At 46.0% G+C, this 12,952-nt stretch overlaps 1 long non-coding RNA gene across 3 annotated transcripts; it reads left to right on the top strand.

Moving 5' to 3' along the window:
- Window positions 1–86: 86 nt before the first annotated feature.
- LOC121833332 lies at window positions 87–10,941 on the top strand. 3 transcript variants are annotated; one of them, XR_006076636.1, is made up of 4 exons: window positions 93–348; window positions 1,275–1,470; window positions 2,549–2,709; window positions 3,918–3,982. It is a non-coding gene; the product is annotated as an uncharacterized LOC121833332 (long non-coding RNA). The 3 variants fall into 3 exon arrangements; XR_006076635.1 differs by adding an exon at window positions 10,807–10,941 and having other exon boundaries at window positions 87–348; window positions 1,275–4,103; XR_006076634.1 differs by having other exon boundaries at window positions 97–348; window positions 2,549–4,838.
- Window positions 10,942–12,952: the final 2,011 nt, after the last annotated feature.

The following is a 12,952-nucleotide window of genomic DNA, read 5'->3' on the forward strand; positions in this document are numbered from 1 at the left end:
TATAACGTCACGTGACAAACAAATTTTGTTTTGCTTGTTTTTGTTTGTTTTGTTTTCTGTGACGTCACGGTTTTTAGCGAGGAAACTTTTTGTTATTTTTACTTTGTTGACGTATTATTTTTTTTTTATTTTGTTTATTTTCTTGCTTTTTGCAACCGCGTGAACGCGTTTTCTGCGCTACAGACTGCGTTTTTCCGACTCCTTTGTTTGATATCGTGTCGTATCGCCGTATTTATGGAGTTATTAGGAACGGCAAGCCTACGTTGTTGCGTCCTTTACCTGAATATCGTGACCGAATCGAGTGTCGTCGATTTGAATCGTGTCTTGCGAACCATCGTCGAACAAAAGGTGAGTGATTTACGTTTTCCTGCGATGTGATTTCGATGTGTTCGTTCCACGCGTCCGAGCTGCTTCTTCGTTTCAAATACATTTGGCGCCGCTGCCTATTGTTTGAGCCTGTGCTCACGATTAAAACACGCATCGCAGAAAGCTGAAAGCCCGCCAAAAGAGCTCTAAAAACCGCATGCCTCCGACCCCAGACCTGCCGTCAGACTTCCGAGCTAAGCCTGATTAAACAAAAACGTTTGATCCGACGGAATAATGTGTTTGATATTACATCTCATGTCAACAAGGAACTGCGCTGTCTGTCTTCGCCCGCAACAGGTTTTATTCTTCCGGGTTTTTCAAATCTTTACCAACCCGCGTCCGATCGTAATACCCCGATCACAACAAATAGTTGGTCGTGCTCCGATGGCTCCAAACATCAGCCGGCAAGGAAGTTACGTTTTTCGCTTCTATATTTTGACCCAAGTAAACTCATGTTCTCAAACTATGTCATTCTGTCACCACCTCCAGCTGCACATTCTGGCGCACTTGCAGCTTCGTGCACCCTTGCGAGGTTTCCTGCTATCGTACCCTGGATATCATAGATTTCTCGCCGTACGCGAGTGCTCACGGAGGCGTGCTATACACTCTGTATCATAAGTTGTGTGCAGCAAAAGCGCAGGCCCGAGCACATGACAATAAAAAGCGCCTTTTTTGCACGAGTACCCGCGCAAAAAGAACATTCTGCAGAGCTGCGCCCTCGCACCCGTGCCTTTGCTGCACACAACTTATGAGACAGGATAATAACCGAGCCGTTTTTGTTTCTTTTGCACGTTACTGTGAAAGAAGTGTCATTGCTGTTTTCTTCTCAAAAAAAACTCAGAGACGTTAGACAAAAGCAAACAGATAGGAGACTGCACATTCATACGTTTTTCCCCCTTGTGCTACAGGTCATGGCTGGTCGCGGTTCATCAGCGTTTGTTTTGAAACTGATGGGTACCACAAGGCATGAAAGAGGTGACTTGCAGCAGCAAGACACTGCAAGCCTTCGCAGCAACTGGCTAGCCAGTGCTGCTCTGTTCTGAACTGCACTGCGTGTCATGCGGAGGGTTTGTGCAAGCTCTCTGGGCAGCGACGCTAGCCACGGTAAGTGCATTCTATGCAGCTTTCTTTTAGGGATATATGTGGCTCGCAGGCCATGTCGTGCCAGCGAAATATGTGCCACCCGAGTGACAGCAGTCCTAGTCGCAAGGCTGCGCTGACAGTAATCAGCACTGCACTGTGTTTTCATTCAATAACTAGTGACAAGGAACCAAATACTCCCGAGAGAGTCTCGGTGGTGCTTTGATGAACTCCAGCTCGCTTATGAACAGGTGGATGGCACAGATGGCTTTTCCTGGTGGACTTGGTGTCTGTGTTAACAATGCAACCAGACTTTCTTTCAGTTTGTGGCGTTTTTTCGTTGCGGGTGACCAGCATTGCAGTAGAAAAAGGTGCCAAATAGTATAATGTTTGCATTCGTTACCTAAATTAATGGCAAGAACAACTGACCTACATTTCCACCGACTGCATTTCTCGGAGGAATAGCCTGGACTAAAAAGCTCGCTACACTATGTCGTTCCCTCTTAGCCTGTACAACTCTGCGTCTTCCCTCGATTTGTCTTATCTGGCTGCTTCTGTGTCTGCCTAGGCACTCGGTGGAAATGGGGAAAGCTGTCTGCGTTGCACATAACCGCCATAAGAGCCAGCGTGGGCGTAGCTGGGGTAGCCCCCACTATGGCTTCTCCAGCTCGACACAAGTAACATTCCTACCGCTGTCGTGTTAGCAGAAAACAGACCTGCTTAAAACGTACAGTGCACGTAGTACACAATGGAGTGGTTGCTCGCCAATCATTTTCTTGGGAGTGTGAGTTGAGCCCCTTCGAGGCAGTTTGCTTCCGCACCGTGCACTATAATCGGCCCGAGAAGAGAAAACAAGATGAATAACCAGTAGGATTTCTTTGTTCCAAGGCTTCTTGACGCAGAAAAAGACTAGGGAACCAGTATTGTTGCTTTTTACTACCCCGTGCGAGACTCAAACCCGACATGCAAGGAAGTGGAAAGACCTCTTCCTTTCTGCTTTCTTGTGCCTTGGGTTTTAGTTGTGTTCACAATTCACAGCTCGCCTGCATGCCTACTCTTTTGTTCACTGTGTTACTGAAGTTTTTTGTCGTTGCTGTCCCAGATTGGCTTCATGGATGCACAGAAATACTCAAGGCGCTTGACGTCTGTGGCTCATCTGTATTGTTTTTCCCGGTACCACGGCATGGAAGGAGCTGGCCTCCCTCCCTTCCATCAGCTGCGATATACTACAAGCACTGGGCTACAGCTGCAGCTAGCCCATGGGTACCGTTCAGCGTCCTGTACTGCATCTAGTTTGAAAGGCCATGTGAAAGGCAGGTGTGGTCTTTATGGGCTCTGTCACTATGTGCATTTTCTGCAGCTTTTTCGGGGCAACTTCATATTAAGATTCAATACGGACTTGAGTGAGAGGGGGGCATTCTGAGAAAGCCAGCCTCTTTCTTAAACCATTGGGACTGGTATTATATCTATAGAGTTAATTTACACCTTACGTTATGTACTTTTTTATTTATTTTTATTTTACTAGTTACTTATACTTCAATCTGACACGACAGCCACCAAAAATGGGGAAAGGACAAAAATGTTGACATATTGGCCTTTTTTTTTTCTGGCAGTTTGTTTGAAGAGTCAATGTTGGGGGCAGTGATTCATGTTATTTTTCCCACACGCACGTCCATCCTATGTTTACGTAGAGCCCCAATTGCCCCTTAGCAACAAAAATAATTTATGCGACAGACTAGGCGGCAGCATTGCGGACGAAAACAGGCCAGATTATATCTGCCATGTTTAAAAACTACATTCGGTGACAGGTTATGAATTCAGTGGCAAAATGCACACCGCCTGCCAATCACTGCCGTCAGTTGTCGTGACGTCACGTCCTGCTAAGAAACTAGAAACCAGTATATATTTTTTTTAAATGGCAGGTTTTGGTTGCTGATGCCACGTAGCACGTCGGCACTCTAAGCAATTCTTCTGCTCTTGGCCTCCGGTTTTACCTTGCAAAGTCATGACGGTGTCTGCTTTTGTTTGCGGTATTTCCCGTGTGTCGACGTGAGAAGGCAGCGGTTGTGTCGCCAAGGAAGTAGCGATCAATCTGCGCATTTGTTCCAGCAGCACAGCGTTAACAAACCGGACTTTGCCCTTCACCGAAAGGAAAGTCTACCGACTGGCCCTACAGTTGGCGAGCATTGTGCAGCCGTGAGCGCGTAACTTGTCCAAATGCTTTCGTCTGTATACAGTGACAAAATGACTCGCTGAAATGCGAAGTACCATACAGTACCATGCCGTACAGCAAACCATCGATCACTTGCTGCAGCAACTTTGCGTTTTAAGTCGTAATAATAAAGTGATTTTTAGGCTAAAATCATTTTTTCATACTGCTCAATTATTCGGAATTCTGCACGATCCCCATCGGGTCTCCAGTATCGGTCGGTGGCTGTATAACCTTTAAACACAATGGTTACACACCACAGGTACCGGGGACCATGACATCAATGAGCTGGCTTTCACCTTGTCCAAGGCAGCAGCGGAACACTACGGGCGGGACCCTGGATCACTGCACCATGGATGCCGTCCTGTACCCTGCACGGCACTGCGTGTGGCTTAAGTGGCCAAGCAGAGAGTCATTGCATGACTTTTATGAGGTGCCGCTAGCCATTGTAAGTATATTTTGGACACTCATGTCTGGTGATGTACTTTTGTGCTCTACCACAGAGCACATTTGGTGGCAGTTCAGTCTTGCCAATTACACCATTTTGAAACGGAACACATTTAGTGGTGGCTCGGTTTTGGTTTCCTGGCTCGGTGATCTTGCAACAGTGGCTAGACTTGGCGTAAACCTTTTTGTACTTCATTGTCAAGGCTAGTGTAATTTCTGCAATGCCGTTGAAGCCACTTCTGCACGCAAACAAGATAAAAGTCGAAGCCACATGCTCGTGCACAGTGTATGACTACATGTATGCATGGGCACTCGTGCCCATGCGTACCCACTCGCAACATGGAGCATGTTTGTTTCGGCCGACACTCCACGCGTTCATTTCGGCGTCGCCACTCCACACGTCTATGCACTCGCTGCACCTTGAGAATCAAGTGTGCACCAGAATGCACTCCCGTCATGCATCACTCGGGAGAGGAACAAGAGCAGACGACTGGGGTTTTTCCCGCCATAAGGAACGAGAACCGAAAAAAAGGGGATTTTCTGCTAAGAAACTGCGTCCCACGGGCAGCAAAATCGGACGCGAGCTGGGCTATTTATTCTGTGAAGCAAGCAATCGACAACCTGTGCTTCATTTTCAAGTTTTCTTTCAGTTTGTTGCCACACACTTTTTTATTTTATTTATTTATTTATCAATACTGCCGGCCCAATGTACACGAACTCATCTCTGTTACGTCACGACGCGGTGGTGGCGCGTCGGACGCACTTCCGGTCTGGGGCTGTGGGCGGAAGTGCCCATTTGAAACGTGTATTCCTGCGTTGTTTTGAAAGTAACCAGTCAAAAACCTGCCTTCTCGTCAAAATGCTGCGATTGGGGCTGTACCAAGAGAGTCGAGAAAGATTTGAAGGTCAGTTTTCATGCGCTTGGTTCGTCCGAGAACGCGGATATGCTTGGGCGGGAAGCATTTTGGGTTAAATTCACGGATCCTACTGGCCATCAAATTTATTTGTTTGGTTCCAAAATGAACGCCGGAAAACCGCAAAGTTGTACGGACCACCTGCGGACTACGTTTAGTGCGTCTTCAAGTTCAAACGATCGCCTGATCGTTCTTACTGTCGTCTGCTCTTTCAAACGTTTCTGCTTGTCGTCTGCTCTTTTAAGAGGACCCCGGCCCGTAGACCAAACGTGGGCCCGGTACTTGCGATAAGAATTAAGTGCAGGCCTTAAAAGTCTTAAGTTTGAAGGTTGGTAAGCAGGCTCGACGTAAACAGTAGATACAAGAAGATGTTGATCATTGTTACCAGTGGCCATCACCGACTTGTTATGCCTGATTCACTTGGTTAGATTATGCTCCCGATTTTCAGTATCGACGTCGACCATCTCAGCTACGGTTCACGTTTTTGTAGTCCGAGCGATGTCGCTACTGAAAATTGCAAGCGAAATCTCATCATGTGAATCAGGCTTTAGCGTGCGTTCTGCGGCGTCCACGCGGAATGAATCGCCGCATGTCACATTATTCACGCGAAGTTTTGCGGTGTAACGAGACTCGTTAATTTCGCTCACGCTGCTCAAGTAGTCAGACATCGTTAGGAGAACGTAGAATCAACAGTTCCAACGCGAAAAAGAGCGCGGGGACTCACACCGGCGCCGACAACATCGCATTTCAATGGTTTGTTTATGGGCGACGGCGAGCTTTTTGCCCACACCCCCATCGCGCATGCACGGCGCCAGTGGCGTCCGCTAGGGGCGCTCCGGGCGCTCCGGTTTGTTTGTAAACATGAGTTGGTGTATAGGGCCAAGGCAGGAGTGGGGTGATACAGTGTCATACCTGCAAATTATAAACACAACAGTTCTAAACAAAAAGCAATTTTAGCACTGAAAAATATCTACGACTTAATCGAAAGAAGAAAATCAATCAATATCAACAGTAATACAGTAACCAAATGTAAGGCTAGTAATAACAGTAGCAGTAATTGTAACAGCAGTAATAACTAATAAAATAAAGACAGTAAAAATAATGTCATAACAGCAATAAATGCTATCTTAGCACTGAAAAATAATATCTACGGCTCTTCTGAAAGAAGAAAGTGAATCAATATCGATAACATCACCGGGAAGGCTGTTCCAAAAATCAATATTATGCACAAAAAAAGATTGTTTATAGCTATTTATTCGAGCTTTAATAGGGGCTACGGTCTGTGAGTGATGCAAGCGGTCCGAGTAAAAACTTTTTGTTTTTAAGTAAATCACGCTATCAATTTTTATACTACTCTTGAAAATCTGAAAGAACAGCTTCAAACGTTGGCTCTCTCTTCTGTTTGACAGCGGGCTTATATTGGCTCTCCTTTTAAGTTCGGTCACAGACATAGTTTGTCTGAAATCTGAAAAAACTATATGCACTGCTAGCAATTGAATATCTTCGAGTTCTCTGACCAGAGAGCTCTGCCATGGGCTCCACACTCCAGACACATATTCTAACACAGGTCTAATAATTGTCTTATAAGCAAGAATTTCAACGGAAGGGGGAGATTTACCCAGCGTTCTCCTCAGGTACCACAATTTGTTAGTTGCCCGCTTCTTAACATACTGTACATGCCTTTTCCACCCAAGGTCACAAGACAAAATCACTCCCAAATATTTGTAACTGTCTACTTCAGTCAATCCTATGCCAGCAACCTCATAGCTAAAATTTAAGGTGGTTCTTTTTGTTGTAATATGCATGTACTGAGTTTTGCTAATATTAATATCTTCATGTTATTTTCATGACACCAAGACGCAATGTTAGCCAATGCGTCACTCACTTTTATCTGGTCTGTAAAGTTTATATTCATCTCGTCTCGTCTCGTGGCATGAAGTCGCTCGTCTTCGGGTCTGTGCTGACGTCGTTGTCGCCGATTGCCAGTCAAGGGTTTTAGTGATGTCGGGATCATAGACTTAGGGTTGAATAACTTGGCTTAATATACAGGTGCTATACGCAAAAATTACAGCATAGTTAGAGTTCGCTAGTTCTCAAAACTCAATGGCCTCTGCCGTTTAACTCTCTAAGTGACACCCCTGCACTTCATCAACTCGATTCTTTTCCGCATCGCTCTTGATGGGCCTTTTATCTCAACTCCTGCTGCATTGCTCTCGATGTGTCTCCTCTCAAGTCTCTCAGTCAACTCCCCCTTCTCAACTCTCCTGCTCCCAACATAGCTACCCTTGTCTCTCTCTTTCACTCTCTCCCTCTAACATGCATTCTCGTCCCTGTGGTAGGGCTACACATATCCCAACAAGCAAAATAATAAATGAGTTCAGTTGGCGCTATCCAAAACAAAACGGCCCTCCACCGCCGACTCTGTAAACATTCCAATCATAGGCCCCTACAAACGCATTTACAAGTCCTTAATATACCTCTCATATTTACAATAGCCGATTCCCCGTACAACCTCGAAAGGTCGACAACACGGGATGGGACATGCCATCAACGGCATAATGCGGCACAGTGTGCGTCAAGTGCAGCTAAAATAATACAAAGTACCTTTGTAGGCAAAGAAGTTATATGCGGAGTTCTATATAAACAGGTGTAAGGTTATATTGTTCACGTTGGCACCTCCACTTGGGGCCCATCGACCCCGGGAGGGGGCACGCAAGGTGTAGTAAAGATGCTCGAACCCCCGATGAAGGCAAAAAGATACAAAATTACGCAACACGCCCCTTTAACCGAAATGATAACATAAAAAAACAAGATTTGCGAGCCTCCGCTCACGAAACGCCCGTTGTTTTCATTGCACAGTGCGACTCCTCCTGTAATACTGCTTTATCAAACTAAGCATCCGAAACAGACACGCACAAGTGAAATGCTCTGAATACAATAAACTTTTTTTTTTTTTTTCACATTCTCAACATTCAGGTTTGTAAAAATAAAAGAAAAATCTTTGCGACTACATGTTCAGTGGAGAAGCAGATCGCAAGCCTTGGCATGGCACTACATTCTGATCATAGTGCCCATAGATACGCGACAACGCGTCCGCAATCAAATGCAAGCAACCCTGTTTGTAGTCCATCTTAATCTGGTAGGCCTGCAGCAACAGGCTCCAACTTTGTAGACGGTCATTGTTCTGTCTGCTGTTGTTTAGCCATCGGAGCGCGTTGTGGTCCGACTGGATTGTGACATTTTGTCCATAACATACACATGAAAATGTTTCATGGCCCACACAATTGCCAGACACTTCTCAATTGTTGCATACTTCTTCTCACGAAGAAGTAGCTTATGGCTGGCGTACGCAACGGGGTGCTTGACGCCCTCGCTAGTTTGAGCTAGAATGGCCCCGATCGCCCTGTTGCTAGCGTCTACTTGGAGTATATAGGGTCGACTCGGGTCTGGGCTCCGCAGCACTGGACTGCTGCATATTCTCTCCTTCAGTGCGCTGAATGCGCTCTCGCATGACAGCGTCCACACTAGTTGCTTAGGTTCAGTCTTGTGTGGGAGGTCGGTCAGCGGTGCGGCCAGCTCCGCGAAGTTTTGAATGAAATTCCGGTAGAAGTTAACTAGGTCCAAGAAGGAACGGACTTCTGTCTTCATGTAGGGCCTCTCGGTCGCCTGGATGGTCTAAAACTTTTCAGGGTCAGGTTGTGCTTGCCCATTCCTAATCACATGCCCCAGGTAGTGCACTTTCCACCTCCCAAACTGGCACTTGTTTATTTTTTAGAGCCAGGCCTTCCTGGCGCAACTTCTTTAGGATGGTGCACAAATGAAGCAGGTGTTGCTGAACACCTGCCACGTGTTGCTGAACACCGCTATGTCATCTAAGTATGCCCGAGCAAAGTCTCGGTGCTCTTTCAGGAGGTCGTCCACCAACCTTTGGAATGTTGCCAGTGCTCCTTTCAGTCCGAACGGCATCACCGTAAATTCGTACAAGCCGGTGTCCGTACGGAATGCTGTCTTAAAAAAAAGCTTCCTCTGATAAATTGATTTGCCAGTAGCCTTGGGACATGTCAAGGGTGCCGATTATTTTGGCTCTCCCCACAGTCTCAATCATCTCAGGGAGTGAAGGCATGGGGTAGGCATCATCCTGTGTTGTCGCGTTCAGCTTCCTGAAGTCGACACAGATCCTCATGCTGTTGTCTTTCTTCTTCACGCATACTATCGGGGATGCCCACGGACTTGTCCATGTCCGTATGATGCCCCATTTCCAGCATTTCCTTCAGTTGTTCCTGTACCCCCGCCTTGATACTGTACAGAACTCTGTACGCTTTTGACGCAATCGGGTCGGCGCTCTTTGGGATCTCGTGGTTCTACCTGGCCTATCGTCGAAGACATCACCATAGGACGGAATCAACTCGTCCAGTTCTTGAACCTCGTGAGCCTGAACTTCAGCGTCCATGTTCAGCCCTCCGCTCTCTCGGGTCCGTACATCAAAACACGCCATTTCGTCACCGATTTCGTCGGGTGCTTCCATTACAAAGGACATCTCTCGGGTAACGTTTTCGGTCACGACCGCTTTTATTTGATACGGGTATTGAAAAAGTCTTGACAAGATCATTAGAGAAAAACCGAGTGACTTGCGGGAGCCACTGGTTTCCCTCCCCTGAGAAGGTGTAAGCTGCAGACATTCCGGCCGGAGTCGCCTGGCTTCGAGCCTGCTCGTTCTGTATCATGTCGGGGAGAGTACGCCACCCTTCTGGACTACTCTCGCACTTCCCTGCACGTTTCCCGTTTTCAAGGGACCAGCCAGATCACACGGGACGGTCCCTCCTCCGAGTGGACGTCGCCCGGAGTCCTGAAGTGGACTCCGGGCGACGGATAGGGTGCGAAGAGATCCTATGAATGCTATGCAATTTAGAACACCTTTGGGAAATGCCAAAGAAAGCTATTTTTTTGTGGATGTGGTGCTGTCTGTTGGATTTTTCGCTAGCCGGTGTTAAACTCCCAGAACTCTGTGCCGAAAAACTGAGGGAGAGGAGGAGACGAGAGTGCGGGGACGTCAGAACGCAGAGCTCTGATTGGAACGATTAGTGGGTAGACCTAAAGAGCTGCCTTTGTCTGTTCTGCACATGCGGAACGACGGTGTCTGGCTTTTGGTTTTTGCATTCCAATGCGTTCGACGAGTGCAGTGGAGACAAAGATAGCTTCTGTCTCTGCTGCACTCGTCGAACACATTTGAAGATGGAACGGCGGCATCCAGCGTTTTGTTCTCTCATTCGAACACGTTAGAACGCGGAACGCTGGTGTCCAGCGTATGGCTTTCACATTCAAACGCCTTTGACGAGTGCAGTGGATACAAAGGCAGCTAGGTCTACCCTCTAATCATTCCAACTAGAGCTCTGTATTCTGACGTCCCCACGTGCTCTTGTCTCCTCCTCTCCCTCAGTTTCTTGGTGTATACTCGAGTGCTCTGCATCATGTGCGGATTTTTTTTTTGTGGGGGGGGGGGAGTCACATCCCCCCCCTTGAGGTTAACTTCTTAATGAAAAATCAACATACTCCAGCTTTTCTTAGGAAGAAATTATTAGTTTTTGGTGACATAACAAATATTAGGTCAACAAAACACACTTGGGCAACATTTTGCCCGTGATATCGTCTTGCAAACCGCCCCCCCTCCCACCGACCCCCACTCCAACCAGCCTGACAAATTCGCCCCTGCTGTTCATTGCCTTGCATGTTTGGGTCAGATATTGTTGCTGTTGACCTGATGGACTCCCTTGTTCTCTTCATTCATCATAGGTTTCAAACCGTCCTGAATCACGGACCAAGCCTTGCAAGGCCTCACTCTTATGCCCTCTCCTTTTTGGTGGATCGGGTCTTGCCATCTTCCCCTCTCGTGGTTCCCTGTCATAAATAAATTGTATTTTTTTCTGATGATGGTGTATACCTCTTGCTACACTTCACAAAAGGAGTGTGGTAAATCCATGCCACAGATTACTGTGAAACATGTGAGGAGGTAATTATTAAAAAGATGAAGCTCCGAAAGTTTGATGGAAAGAAGATGGATATCCCTGTTTAATTTTTCTTGCCACCTTAACATGCTATGTCCGAAGTATTTCAGCCTTTCGTAGCATTGGCTTTTGACCATTCACACTTATAAGGAAAGGCTTTTAGCAAGAAAAGTTCCCAAGTCTGTTCTGTTTGCATTTAATTACTGAGAAAAGGTTCATGTGGAGCGCAGGTTCGTCTGCTTGTGGTTACGTCGAAATGCCGAACTCCGATTGAAGGATGGTGGGTAAACGAGGCTAGCTGCTTAGAGGTCTATCCACTATCCTTAATCACAGGTTTAGCTGCTTTGAGGTCTATCCACTATCCTTAAATCGGAGGTTGGCATTCTTACATCGCCACAACTCATGCAAAAGAAAAACTCGCTCCACGTAGACATTGCCAAGTGTATTTCAACACGTCTATGTGTTTAAACCTTAGACTATTTTACCATTATTTTAATGAGGTCTTGCTAGGGGAAGTAAGCTTTCCAAAGTTTTTGCAATTGCCATACATAAATCTGAAGAAACATCAGAAAAAAAAAAAAACATTGACTGCATTTGTCCTCGGAGTTTTTACAGAATACACATCGCTATCACCATCACTATTTTTATTTTTTTTCAAGATGGCTGTTCCGTTTCGTGAACGTTCTGTGATTTCGGCGATTTACGTGATTTACGAACAGCACTGCCCAATTGGTACGTTAATTTTGGTGGCTATTTATCGCGTAATATTGTGGGTATCTTGTATTTGTACTGAAAGTAGTATTTGAGGTTTAGATTCGTACAGAGCATTAGCTCGGTGGGTCGTCGTCTCCTAAATTGCTCGTTTGCCTTTTGTCCACGTTTCTTTCCCTTACCAACCCATCACACACTCGTTCATTTCCCTGTTTTCAGTACCTACCATTTTGCTAACGACAGTCTGGTTATGTATAAATTCGTAGGAAGTGACCAATGTCGCTGTTCGCTAAAATGTCATTCGCTCATGTGATATGGACCCGCTCTACCTGCACTGTTCTTTTTATGCTGCGCAATTGCAAGATACGCTTTTACTGTTTTGAAAATATTAACTTACGGCGTTCTATAATATCGTTTGGAAGCCGAGTTATGTTCGTAAAGAACACGTGGTTAAACAGGGGTGGATAGCACCTGTGCTGAGATGTTTTATTTCCGAATGTCCGGAAAGCATCCTCGCCGGGGCAGCTGTCAACAATCTAGGGACTAGCCGAAGCGGGACGGTAATGTTAAGAGATATGAAACTGAATAGTACCCAGTGTAAAATATTTCTATGTTCGCTGATCTCCTAGGCATCACTGAGGTGCTTTGTTTGACTGTGTGCCTTTATTTTATGCTAATAGAATGTGCTGCACCTACAACTGCTGCTCAGTTGCACTCGTGCAGGGGTCTATGGCAGTTGACCGAACACCATATCATAGAAGCGTGTTTTCGAGGACTGGCACATTTTTATCAAAGCTCAGCTTACAGCAGCATCATTTATTGAGAAAGATCGCAGTTTAGTGAATCCATTCGATTGAATTAAGATAAGCAAATCTGGAAGCACCTAAAGGCTAGCACATGATTCACTAAGGCATGATTTAAGCCGTAAAACAAACAGAACGTAAAAGTACTATTGCGAAAACAGCAGGGTAGTGACATGCACGAAAACGTGTCTATCATACTCTGAATATGCTGGCCGCCCAAGCGAGCGACTCGCTGACTGGCTCAGCTTCACCGTCAGCCAAGACAGAACAAGCGAATGCTAGAGCAAGCAGTCGAGTTCGGTGAATTGTTTTCCTAAAAACAAATTTGCTAAAAGGAGGTTCGTTGCCATTTTCTCTAAACTGGGCGTCTTTTTGAAAGAATTCAATAAAATGGGGGTTTCTAAACCGGTGCTTTGGAAA

This window comes from Ixodes scapularis, unplaced genomic scaffold (genome assembly GCF_016920785.2).
Source record: "Ixodes scapularis isolate PalLabHiFi unplaced genomic scaffold, ASM1692078v2 PGA_scaffold7__128_contigs__length_106722199, whole genome shotgun sequence".
In the NCBI taxonomy this organism is placed as follows: domain Eukaryota; kingdom Metazoa; phylum Arthropoda; class Arachnida; order Ixodida; family Ixodidae; genus Ixodes; species Ixodes scapularis.